Source organism: Leuresthes tenuis, unplaced genomic scaffold (assembly GCF_036924035.1).
Source record: "Leuresthes tenuis unplaced genomic scaffold, fLeuTen1.0.hap1 SCAF_9, whole genome shotgun sequence".
Classification (NCBI taxonomy): domain Eukaryota; kingdom Metazoa; phylum Chordata; class Actinopteri; order Atheriniformes; family Atherinopsidae; genus Leuresthes; species Leuresthes tenuis.
This window is the reverse complement of record NW_027325363.1, coordinates 28,343,772-28,354,817: the sequence shown is the minus strand read 5'-3', so window position 1 is coordinate 28,354,817 and position 11,046 is coordinate 28,343,772. Positions and strand designations below refer to the sequence as shown.

Sequence of the window (11,046 nt, the reverse complement as noted above, 5' to 3'; positions counted from 1 at the left end):
GTCTGAATGTCCACCAATAATTACTGAAAAATGGGTAAGAAAAGGTGTGAATGCCCAACTATACATCATCACAAGCAGAAGTGGATGTGTTCGGCCACAAGAAGGTTTAAATGTCCGACCATAGTTTGTAAAAGGCGGGTAAGAAAAGGTTCGAATGCCCGAACATACACAATCAAAAGAGGGAGCGGAGGTGTTTCACTGCAAGAAGGTGTGAATGTCCGAGCATAGTTTGTAAAAACTGGGTAAGAAAAGGTTCGAATGCCAGAACATACACCATCAAAAGAGGGAGCGGAGGTGTTCCGCTGTAAGAAGGTGTGAATGTCCGACCATAGTTGGTAAAAAGCGGGTAAGAAAAGGCTAAAATACCCAACTCTACACAATCAATAGCGGGAGCGGAGTTGTTCAGCTACAAGAAGGTATGAAAGTCCAACCATGGTTTGTAAAAAGCGGGTAAGAGAAGGTTCAAATACTGAAAAATGTGTTAGAAAAGGTAAGAATGCCGGACCATATATCATCAAAACAGGGAGCGGAGGTGGTTCAGCTGCAAGAAGGTTTGAATGTCCGACTAAAGTTTGTAAAAAGCGGGTAAGACAAGGTGTGAATGCCCGACAATGTATGATCAAAAGAGGTGCGGAGGTTTTCAGCTGCAAGAAGGTCTGAATATCCACCCATAATTACTGAAAAATGGGTAAGAAAAGGTGCGAAAGCCCAACCGCACATGATCATAAGTGGATGAGAAGGTGTTCGACTGCAAGTAGGTGTGAATGTAAGATCATAATTTGTAAAAAGCGGGTAAGAAAAGGTAAGAATGCCCAACCATAAATTATCAAAAGTGGCAGCAGAGTTTTGGCTGGTATTTATCAATGTCTAGATAGATTTCAACAAAAAACAACGTTGTACTTTGCAGTAAAAGAAAGTGCAAATCAAAAGTTTTAGGAATCCGAGAATAAGCTTATTTTCATGAGTTCTGCACGATTTCGGATTTTATGTATAAAATGAATTTCTTCACGCAAACTAAGTTAACACTGCTTTGTCCTTCATATGTACCCATTTCTACATATATTTCAAGCATAAACTTCCTCATATTACCCTGAATGAGAAAGAGCCACACTTGTGATTAAGCCATACCTCCCTTTTGAGGAGTTCTGCATGATTCAAGTGTAGTATCTGTTCTTATCAGTTTAATGTCTGATGTGTCCTCTATGCGAGGACTACATATTAAATGGATTTGTATCAATAGGAGTTGAAAAAGGAGCTTGCTCCGTTCACTCCAAGCATCGACCCGGTACTGTAGTGCCCCTGGGAACGGTGCGCTCTCCTCTGCTCTTGTGAAAAAGCAAACAGCGGTGCAGGATGGAAGTTTCAGGGAGCCCAAGATGAAACTTTCTTTTAGTCTGCTGAGAAAAGAGAGTGAATGCGAAGTAGACTTTAACACGGCTCTGGGAGCGAGCCGAGTGCGGGCTAACCAGGCGAATTGCTTGAACGAAACGCGACACCGAATGAGCGGTCAGAACAAAGCCTCAATACGGTGTTCCTGTGGTGTTTTTATAAAATGCGGTGAAAAAAAAGGTGTGAATGCCCCATAGAAAACTAAAAGGTGGAGCGGAAGTGTTCGGCTGCAAGAAGGTGTGAATGTCCGACTATATTTGGTGAAAAGCAGGTGAAGCAAGGTCTGAATGCCCAACCTTACATCATCAAAAGCGAGATCAGAGGTTTTTGGCTGCAAGAAGGCCATAGTTTGCCAAAAGTGGGTAAGGTGCGAATGACCGACTAAATATCAACAAAAGTGGGGGCGGAGGTCTTCGGATGCAAGTGGGTGTGAATATCCCACCATAGAAGTATGGTGGAGAGGAAGCTGTGAATGGCCGACCATAGTTTGCAAAAAGCGGGTGAGAAAAGGTGCGAATGTCCAACCATACATGATCAAAACAGGGAGCGGAGGTGTTTGGCTGCGACAAGGTGTGAATGTCCACCCATAATTAATGAAAAGCGGGCAACAAGTAGGTTCGAATGCCCAACCATACATCATCAAAAGCAGGAGTGGATGTGTTCGGCTACAAGAAGGTTTGAATGTCCGAGCATAGTTTGTAAAAAGCTGGTAAGAAAAGGTTCGAATGCCTGAACATACATCATCAAAAGCAGGACTGGATGTGTTCGGCTACAAGAAGGTTTGAATGTCCGACCATAGTTGGTAAAAAGTGGGTATGAAAAGGTTCGAATGCCCAACTTCGGCTGAAAAAAACTGTGTTCGGCTGCAAAAAGGTGTGAATGATTGACTAAAGTTTGTAAGACAAGGTTCGAATGCCTGACAATGTATGATCAAAAGCGGGAGCGGAGGTGTTCAGCTGCAAGAAGGTCTAAATGTCCATCATTAATTGCTAGAAAACATGAAAGAAAATTTTCGAAAATCAATCTGCACATGATCATAAGTGGGAGAGGAGGTGTTCAGCTGCAAGAAGGTGTGAATGTCCTACCATAATTGCTGAAAAATGTGTTAGAAACGGTGCCAATGCCCAACCATACATCATCAAAAGAAGAAGTGGATGTGTTCTGCTACGAGAAGGTTTGAATGTCCGACCATAGTTTGTAAAAAGCGGGTAAGAAAAAGTTCGAATGCCCGAACATACACCATCAAAAGAGGGAGCGGAGGTGTTCCGCTGTAAGATGCTGCGAATGTCCGACCATAGTTGGTAAAAAGCGGGTAAGAAAAGGTTAAAAAACCGGACTGTACACAATCAATAGCGGGAGCGGAGTTGTTCGGCTACAAGAAGGTCTGAATGTCCATTAATAATTTCTAGAAAACATGAAAAAAAATTTTCGAATATCCAACCGCACCTGATCATAAGTGGGAGAGGAGGTGTTCAGCTGCAAGAAGGTGTGAATGTCCACCCATAATTCCTCAAAAATGGGTAAAAAAAAAAGGTGCGAATGCCCAACCATACATCATCAAAAGCAGGACTGGATGTGTTCGGCTACAAGAAGGTGTGAATGTCCGACCATAGTTGGTAAAAAGTGGGTATGAAAAGGTGCGAATGCCCAAATTCGGCTGCAAAAAACTGTGTTCGGCTGCAAAAAGGTGTGAATGTTCGACTAAAGTTTGTAAAAAGCGGGTAAGACAAGGTGCGAATGCCTGACAATGTATGATCAAAAGCGGGAGCGGAGGTGTTCAGCTGCAAGAAAGTCTAATTGTCCATTATTAATTGCTAGAAAACATGAAAGAAAATTTTCGAAAATCAATCCGCACATGATCATAAGTTGGAGAGGAGGTGTTCAGCTGCAAGAAGGTGTGAATATCCTACCATAATTGCTGAAAAATGTGTTAGAAACGGTAAGAATCCCGGACCATACCTCATCAAAAGCCAGAGAGGTGGTGTTCGGCTACAAGTAGGTGTGAATGTCTGACTAAAGTTCAAATATATTAACAAAAGCGGGAGGAGAGGTCTTCGGATGAGTGGTTGAGAATTTCCAACCATAATCTATAAAATGCGGTGAAAAAAAAGGTGTGATAGAAACCTAAAAGGTGGAGCGGAAGTGTTCGGCTGCAAGAAGGTGTGAATGTCCATCTATAGTTGGTGAAAAGCAGGAAAAGCAAGGTCTGAATGCCCAATCTTACATCATCAAAAGCGAGATCAGAGGTGTTTGGCGGCAAGAAAGCGGGTAAGGTGTGAATGACCGACTAAATATCAACAAAAGTGGGGGCGGAGATCTTCGGATGCAAGTGGGTGTGAATATCCCACCATACAAGTATGGTGGAGAGGAAGCTGTGAATGGCCGACCATAGTTTGCAAAAAGCGGGTGAGAAAAAGTGCGAATGTCCAACCATACATGATCAAAACAGGGAGCGGAGGTGTTTGGCTGCGACAAGGTGTGAATGTCCACCCATAATTAATGAAAAGCGGGCAACAAGTAGGTTCGAATGCCCAACCATACATCATCAAAAGCGAGATCAGAGGTGTTTGGCGGCAAGAAAACGGGTAAGGTGTGAATGACCGACTAAATATCAACAAAAGTGGGGGCGGAGATCTTCGGATGCAAGTGGGTGTGAATATCCCACCATACAAGTATGGTGGAGAGGAAGCTGTGAATGGCCGACCATAGTTTGCAAAAAGCGGGTGAGAAAAGATGCGAATGTCCAACCATACAAAACAGGGAGCGGAGGTGTTTGGCTGCGACAAGGTGTGAATGTCCACCCATAATTAATGAAAAGCGGGCAACAAGTAGGTTCGAATGCCCAACCATACATCAACAAAAGCAGGAGTGGATGTGTTTGGCTACAAGAAGGTTTGAATGTCCGAGCATAGTTTGTAAAAAGCGGGTAAGAAAAGGTGCGAATGCCCGACAAAGTATGATCAAAAGAGGGAGTGGAGGTTTTCGGCTACAAGAAGGTTTGAATGTCCGAGCATAGTTTGTAAAAAGCTGGTAAGAAAAGGTGCGAATGCCTGAACATACATCATCAAAAGCAGGACTGGATGTGTTCGGCTACAAGAAGGTTTGAATGTCCGACCATAGTTGGTAAAAAGTGGGTATGAAAAGGTTCGAATGCCCAACTTCGGCTGAAAAAAACTGTGTTCGGCTGCAAAAAGGTGTGAATGTTTGACTAAAGTTTGTAAGACAAGGTTCGAATGCCTGACAATGTATGATCAAAAGCGGGAGCGGAGGTGTTCAGCTGCAAGAAGGTCTAAATGTCCATCATTAATTGCTAGAAAACATGAAAGAAAATTTTCGAAAATCAATCTGCACATGATCATAAGTGGGAGAGGAGGTGTTCAGCTGCAAGAAGGTGTGAATATCCTACCATAATTGCTGAAAAATGTGTTAGAAACGGTAAGAATGCCGGACCATACATCATCAAAAGCTAGAGAGGTGGTGTTCGGCTGCAAGTAGGTGTGAATGTCTGACTAAAGTTCAAATATATTAATAAAAGCGGGAGGAGAGGTCTTCGGATGAGTGGTTGAGAATTTCCAACCATAATCTATAAAATGCGGTGAAAAAAAAGGTGTGATAGAAACCTAAAAGGTGGAGCGGAAGTGTTCGGCTGCAAGAAGGTGTGAATGTCCGTCTATAGTTGGTGAAAAGCAGGAAAAGCAAGGTCTGAATGCCCAATCTTACATCATCAAAAGCGAGATCAGAGGTGTTTGGCTGCAAGAAAACGGGTAAGGTGTGAATGACCGACTAAATATCAACAAAAGTGGGGGCGGAGGTCTTCGAATGCAAGTGGGTGTGAATATCCCACCATACAAGTATGGTGGAGAGGAAGCTGTGAATGTCCGACCATGGTTTGTAAAACGCGGGTAAGACAAGGTGCGAATGTCCGACAATGTATGATCAAAAGAGGGAGCGGAGGTGTTCGGCTGCAAGGTCCGAATTTCCAACCATAATTTGTAAACACCGTTGAAGAAAAGCCTCGAAAGCCCGACTATACACCATCAAAAGCGGGAGCATAGAGGTGTTCAGCTGCAAGAAGGTCTGAATGTCCACCAATAATTACTGAAAAATGGGTAAGAAGAGGTGTGAATGCCCAACTATACATCATCAAAAGCAGAAGTGGATGTGTTCGGCCACAAGAAGGTTTGAATGTCCGACCATAGTTTGTAAAAGGCGGGTAAGAAAAGGTTTGAATGCCCGAACATACACAATCAAAAGAGGGAGCGGAGGTGTTTCGCTGCAAGAAGGTGTGAATGTCCGAGCATAGTTTGTAAAAAGCGGGTAAGAAAATGTTCGAATGCCCGAACATACACCATCAAAAGAGGGAGCGGAGGTGTTCCGCTGTAAGAAGGTGTGAATGTCCAACCATAATTGGTAAAAAGCGGGTAAGAAAAGGTTAAAATACCCGACTCTACACAATCAATAGCGGGAGCGGAGTTGTTCGGCTAAAAGAAGGTGTGAAAGTCCGACCATGGTTTGTAAAAAGCGGGTAAGAAAAGGTTCGAATGCAAAAATATACACCATCAAAAGCGGAAGCCGAGGTGTTCGGCTGCAAGTAGGTCTGAATGTCCACCCATAATTAATGAAAAGCGGGCAACAAGTAGGTTCGAATGCCCAACCATACATCAACAAAAGCAGGAGTGGATGTGTTTGGCTACAAGAAGGTTTGAATGTCCGAGCATAGTTTGCAAAAAGCGGGTAAGAAAAGGTGCGAATGCCCGACAATGTATGATCAAAAGAGGGAGTGGAGGTTTTCGGCTACAAGAAGGTTTGAATGTCCAACCATAGTTTGTAAAAAGCGGGTAAGAAAAGGTGCGAATGCCCGAAAATACACCATCCAAAGAGGGAGCGGAGGTGTTCCGCTGTAAGATGGTGCGAATGTCCGACCATAGTTGGTAAAAAGCGGGTAAGAAAAGGTTCGAATGCCCGAATATATACCATCAAAAGCGGAAACGGAGGTGTTCGGCTGCAAGAAGGTGTGAACGTCCGACCAAAGTTTGTAAAAAGCAGTTAAGAAAAGGTTCGAATATCCAACCAAACATAATCAAAAGTGGGAGCAGAGCTGTTCGACTGCAAGTAGGTGTGAATGTCCACCCATAATTCCTGAAAAATGGGTAAGAAAAGGTGCGAATGCCCAACCATACATCATCAAAAGAAGAAGTGGATGTGTTCTGCTACAAGAAGGTTTGAATGTCCGACCATAGTTTGTAAAAAGTGGGTAAGAAAAAGTTTGAATGCCCGAACATACACCATCAAAAGAGGGAGCGGAGGTGTTCCGCTGTAAGACGGTGTGAAAGTCCGACCATAATTGGTAAAAAGCGGGTAAGAAAAGGTTAGAATACCCGACTCTACACAATCAATAGCGGGAGCGGAGTTGTTCGGCTACAAGAAGGTGTGAAAGTCCGACCATGGTTTGTAAAACGTGGGTAAGACAAGGTGCGAATGCCCGACAATGTATGATCAAAAGAGGGAGCGGAGGTGTTCGGCTGCAAGGTCTGAATTTCCAACCAATAATTACTGAAAAATGGGTAAGAAAAGGTGTGAATAACCAACTATACATCATAAAAAGCAGAAGTGGATGTGTTCGGCTGCAAGAAGGTGTGAATGTCCGAGCATAGTTTGTAAAAAGTGGGTAAGAAAAGGTTCGAATGCCAAAATATACACCATCAAAAACGGAAGCCGAGGTGTTCAGCTGCAAGTAGGTGTGAATGTCAGATCATAATTTGCAAAAAGCTGATGAGAAAGGTGTAAATGACCGACAATAATTACTGAAAAATGTGTTAGAAAAGGTAAGAATGCTGGACTATTCATCATCAAAAGCAGAGAAGAGGTGTTCGGATGCAAGAAGCTGTGAATGTCCAGCCATAATTACTCAAAAACGGGTAAGAAAAGGTAGTATTGCCAGACCATAAATGATCAAAACAGGGAGCGGAGGTGTTCCGCTGTAAGAAGGTGTGAATGTCCGACCATAATTGGTAAAAAGCGGGTAAGAAAAGGTTAAAATACCCGACTGTACACAATCAATAGCGGGAGCGGAGTTGTTTGGCTACTAAAAGGTGTGAAAGTCCGACCATACATCCTCAAAAGCAGAACTGGATGTGTTCGGCTACAAGAAGGTTTGAATGTCCAACCATAGTTTGTAAAAAGCGGGTAAGAAAAGGTGCGAATGCCCGAAAATACACCATCAAAAGAGGGAGCGAAGGTGTTCCGCCATAAGAAGGTGTGAATGTCCGACCGTAGTTGGTAAAAAGCGGGTAAGAAAAGGTTCGAATGGCCAACCAAACATCATCAAAAGCAGGACTGGATGTGTTCGGCTACAAGGTTTGAATGTCCGAGCATAGTTTGTTAAAAGCGGGTAAGAAAAGGTGCGAATGCCCGAACATACACCATCAAAAGAGGGAGCGGAGGTGTTCCGCCATAAGAAGGTGTGAATGTCCGACCGTAGTTGGTAAAAAGCGGGTAAGAAAAGGTTAAAATGGCCGTCTGTACACAATCAATAGCGGGAAGGGATGTGTTCGGCTACAAGAAGGTGTGAAAGTCCGACCATGTTTTGTAAAAAGCGGTTAAGAAAAGGTGTGAATGCCCGACAATGTATGATCAAAAGAGGGAGCGGAGGTTTTCGGCTGCAAGAAGGTCTGAATGTCCAACCATAATTTGTAAAAACCGGGGAAGAAAAGGCTCGGAAGCCCGACTATACACCATCAAAAGCGGGAGCAGAGGTGTTCAGCTGCAAGAAGGTCTCAATGTCCATCAATAATTGCTAAAAAACATGAAAGAAAATTTTCGAATATCAAATCGCACATGATCATATGCGGGAGAGGAGGTGTTCAGCTGCAAGAAGGTGTGAATGTCCACCCATAATTCCTGAAAAATGGGTAAAAAAAGGTGCGAATGCCCAACCATACATCATCAAAAGCAGGTGTGAATGTCAGATCATAATTTGCAAAAACCTGATGAGAAATGGTGAGAATGTCCGACTATACACCATCAAATGCGGGAGCGGAGGTGTTCGGCTGTGAGTAGGTGTGAATGTCCGACCATACTTGCTGAAAAATATGACAAAGCAGTTTTCACTTGGTTTGAGTGAAGGATTTCCTAAAGGTTTAGTGTTGTTCTTTGGTATACTGCAAAGTAATACTTTCTATTTTGTTGAAACCGATTAAGTTAAAACTGCTTTGTCCTTCATATTTATCCATGTCATAACAGCTTTAAACAAAAAAGAACGTTGTACTTTGCAGGATAGGAAAGAACAACACTAAACCTTTAGGAATCCGAGAATAATCTTCTTTTCACGAGTTCTACACAATTTCGGATTTTGATATAAAATGAATTCCTTCACTCAAACCAAGTTAAAACTGCTTTGTCCTTCATATTTATTCATGTCTAAATAGCTTTAAACAAAAAAGAACGTTGTACTTTGCAGGATAGGAAAGAACAACTCTAAACCTTTTCAGGAATCCGAGAATAAGCTTCTTTTCACCAGTTCTACACAATTTTGGATTTTGATATAAAATGAATTCCTTCACTCAAACCAAGTTAAAACTGCTTTGTCCTTCATATTTATCCATGTCTGAATGGGTTTCAACAAAATAGAAAGTATTACTTTGCAGTATACCAAAGAACAACACTAAACCTTTAGGAATCCGAGAATAAGCTTCTTTTCACCAGTTCTACACAATTTTGGATTTTGATATAAAATGAATTCCTTCACTCAAACCAAGTTAAAACTGCTTTGTCCTTCATATTTATCCATGTCTGAATCGGTTTCAACAAAATAGAAAGTATTACTTTGCAGTATACCAAAGAACAACACTAAACCTTTAGGAATCCGAGAATAAACTTATTTCCACGAGTTCTACACAATTTCGGATTTTGATATAAAATGAATTCCTTCACTCAAACCAAGTGAAAACTGCTTTTTCATATTTTTCAGCAAGTATGGTCGGACATTCACACCTACTCACAGCCGAACACCTCCGCTCCCGCATTTGATGGTGTATAGTCGGGCATTCTCACCATTTCTCATCAGGTTTTTGCAAATTATGATCTGACATTCACACCTGCTTTTGATGTTGTATGGTTGGGCATTCGCACCTTTTTTTTTACCCATTTTTGAGGAATTATGGGTGGACATTAACACCTTCTTGCAGCTGAACACCTCCTCTCCCACTTATGATCATGTGCGGTTGGATATTCGAACATTTTTTTTCATGTTTTCTAGCAATTATTGATGGACATTGAGACCTTCTTGCAGCTGAACACCTCCGCTCCCGCTTTTGATGGTGTATAGTGGGGCTTCCGAGCCTTCTTCTCCCGCTTTTGATGATGAATGGTCCGGCATTCTTACCTTTTCTAACACATTTTTCAGCAATTATTGTTGGTCATTCACACCTTTCTCATCAGCTTTTTACAAATTATGATCTGACATTCACACCTACTTGCAGCCGAACACCTCGGCTTCCGCTTTTGATGGTGTATATTTTGGCATTCGAACCTTTTCTTACCCGCTTTTTACAAACCATGGTCGGACTTTCATACCTTCTTTTAGCCGAACAACTCCGCTCCCGCTATTGATTGTGTAGAGTTGGGTATTTTAGCCTTTTCTTACCCGCTTTTTACCAACTATGGTCGGACATTCACACCTTCTTACAGCGGAACACCTCCGCTCCCTCTTTTCATGGTGTATGTTCTGGCATTCGAACCTTTTCTTACCCACTTTTTACAAACTATGCTCGGACATTCACACCTTCTTGCAGTGAAACACCTCCGCTCCCTCTTTTGATTGTGTATGTTCGGGCATTCGAACCTTTTCTTACCCGCCTTTTTCAAACTATGGTCGGACATTCAAACCTTCTTGTGGCCGAACACATCCACTTCTGCTTGTGATGATGTATAGTTGGGCATTCACACCTTTTCTTACCCATTTTTCAGTAATTATTGGTGGACATTCAGACCTTCTTGCAGCTGAACACCTCCGCTCCCGCTTTTGATGGTGTATAGTCGGGCTTTCGAGCCTTTTCTTCAACGGTGTTTACAAATTATGGTTGGAAATTCAGACCTTGCAGCCGAAACACTCCGCTCCCTCTTTTGATCATACATTGTCGGGCATTCGCACCTTGTCTTACCCGCTTTTTACAAACCATGGTCGGACTTTCACACCTTCTTGTAGCCGAACAACTCCGCTCCCGCTATTGATTGTGTACAGTCCGGTTTTTTAACCTTTTCTTACCCGCTTTTTACCAACTATGGTCGGACATTCGCAGCATCTTACAGCGGAACACCTCCGCTCCCTCTTTTGATGGTGTATGTTCGGGCATTCGAACTTTTTCTTACCCGCTTTTTACAAACTATGCTCGGACATTCAAACCTTCTTGTAGCAGAACACATCCACTTCTTCTTTTGATGATGTATGGTTGGGCATTCGCACCTTTTCTTACCCATTTTTCAGGAATTATGGGTGGATATTCACACCTACTTGCAGTCGAACAGCTCTGCTCCCACTTTTGATTATGTTTGGTTGGATATTCGAACCTTTTCTTAACTGCTTTTTACAAACTTTGGTCGGACGTTCACACCTTCTTGCAGCCGAACACCTCCGCTTCCGCTTTTGATGGTATATAT

General features: G+C 42.6%; 1 non-coding gene across 1 annotated transcript; it reads left to right on the top strand.

Annotated features, from left to right (window-relative positions):
- The first annotated feature begins 1,128 nt into the window (after positions 1–1,128).
- Positions 1,129–1,319, top strand: LOC140314935 (U2 spliceosomal RNA). The gene has a single exon (XR_011917259.1). It is a non-coding gene; the product is annotated as a U2 spliceosomal RNA (small nuclear RNA).
- Positions 1,320–11,046: the final 9,727 nt, after the last annotated feature.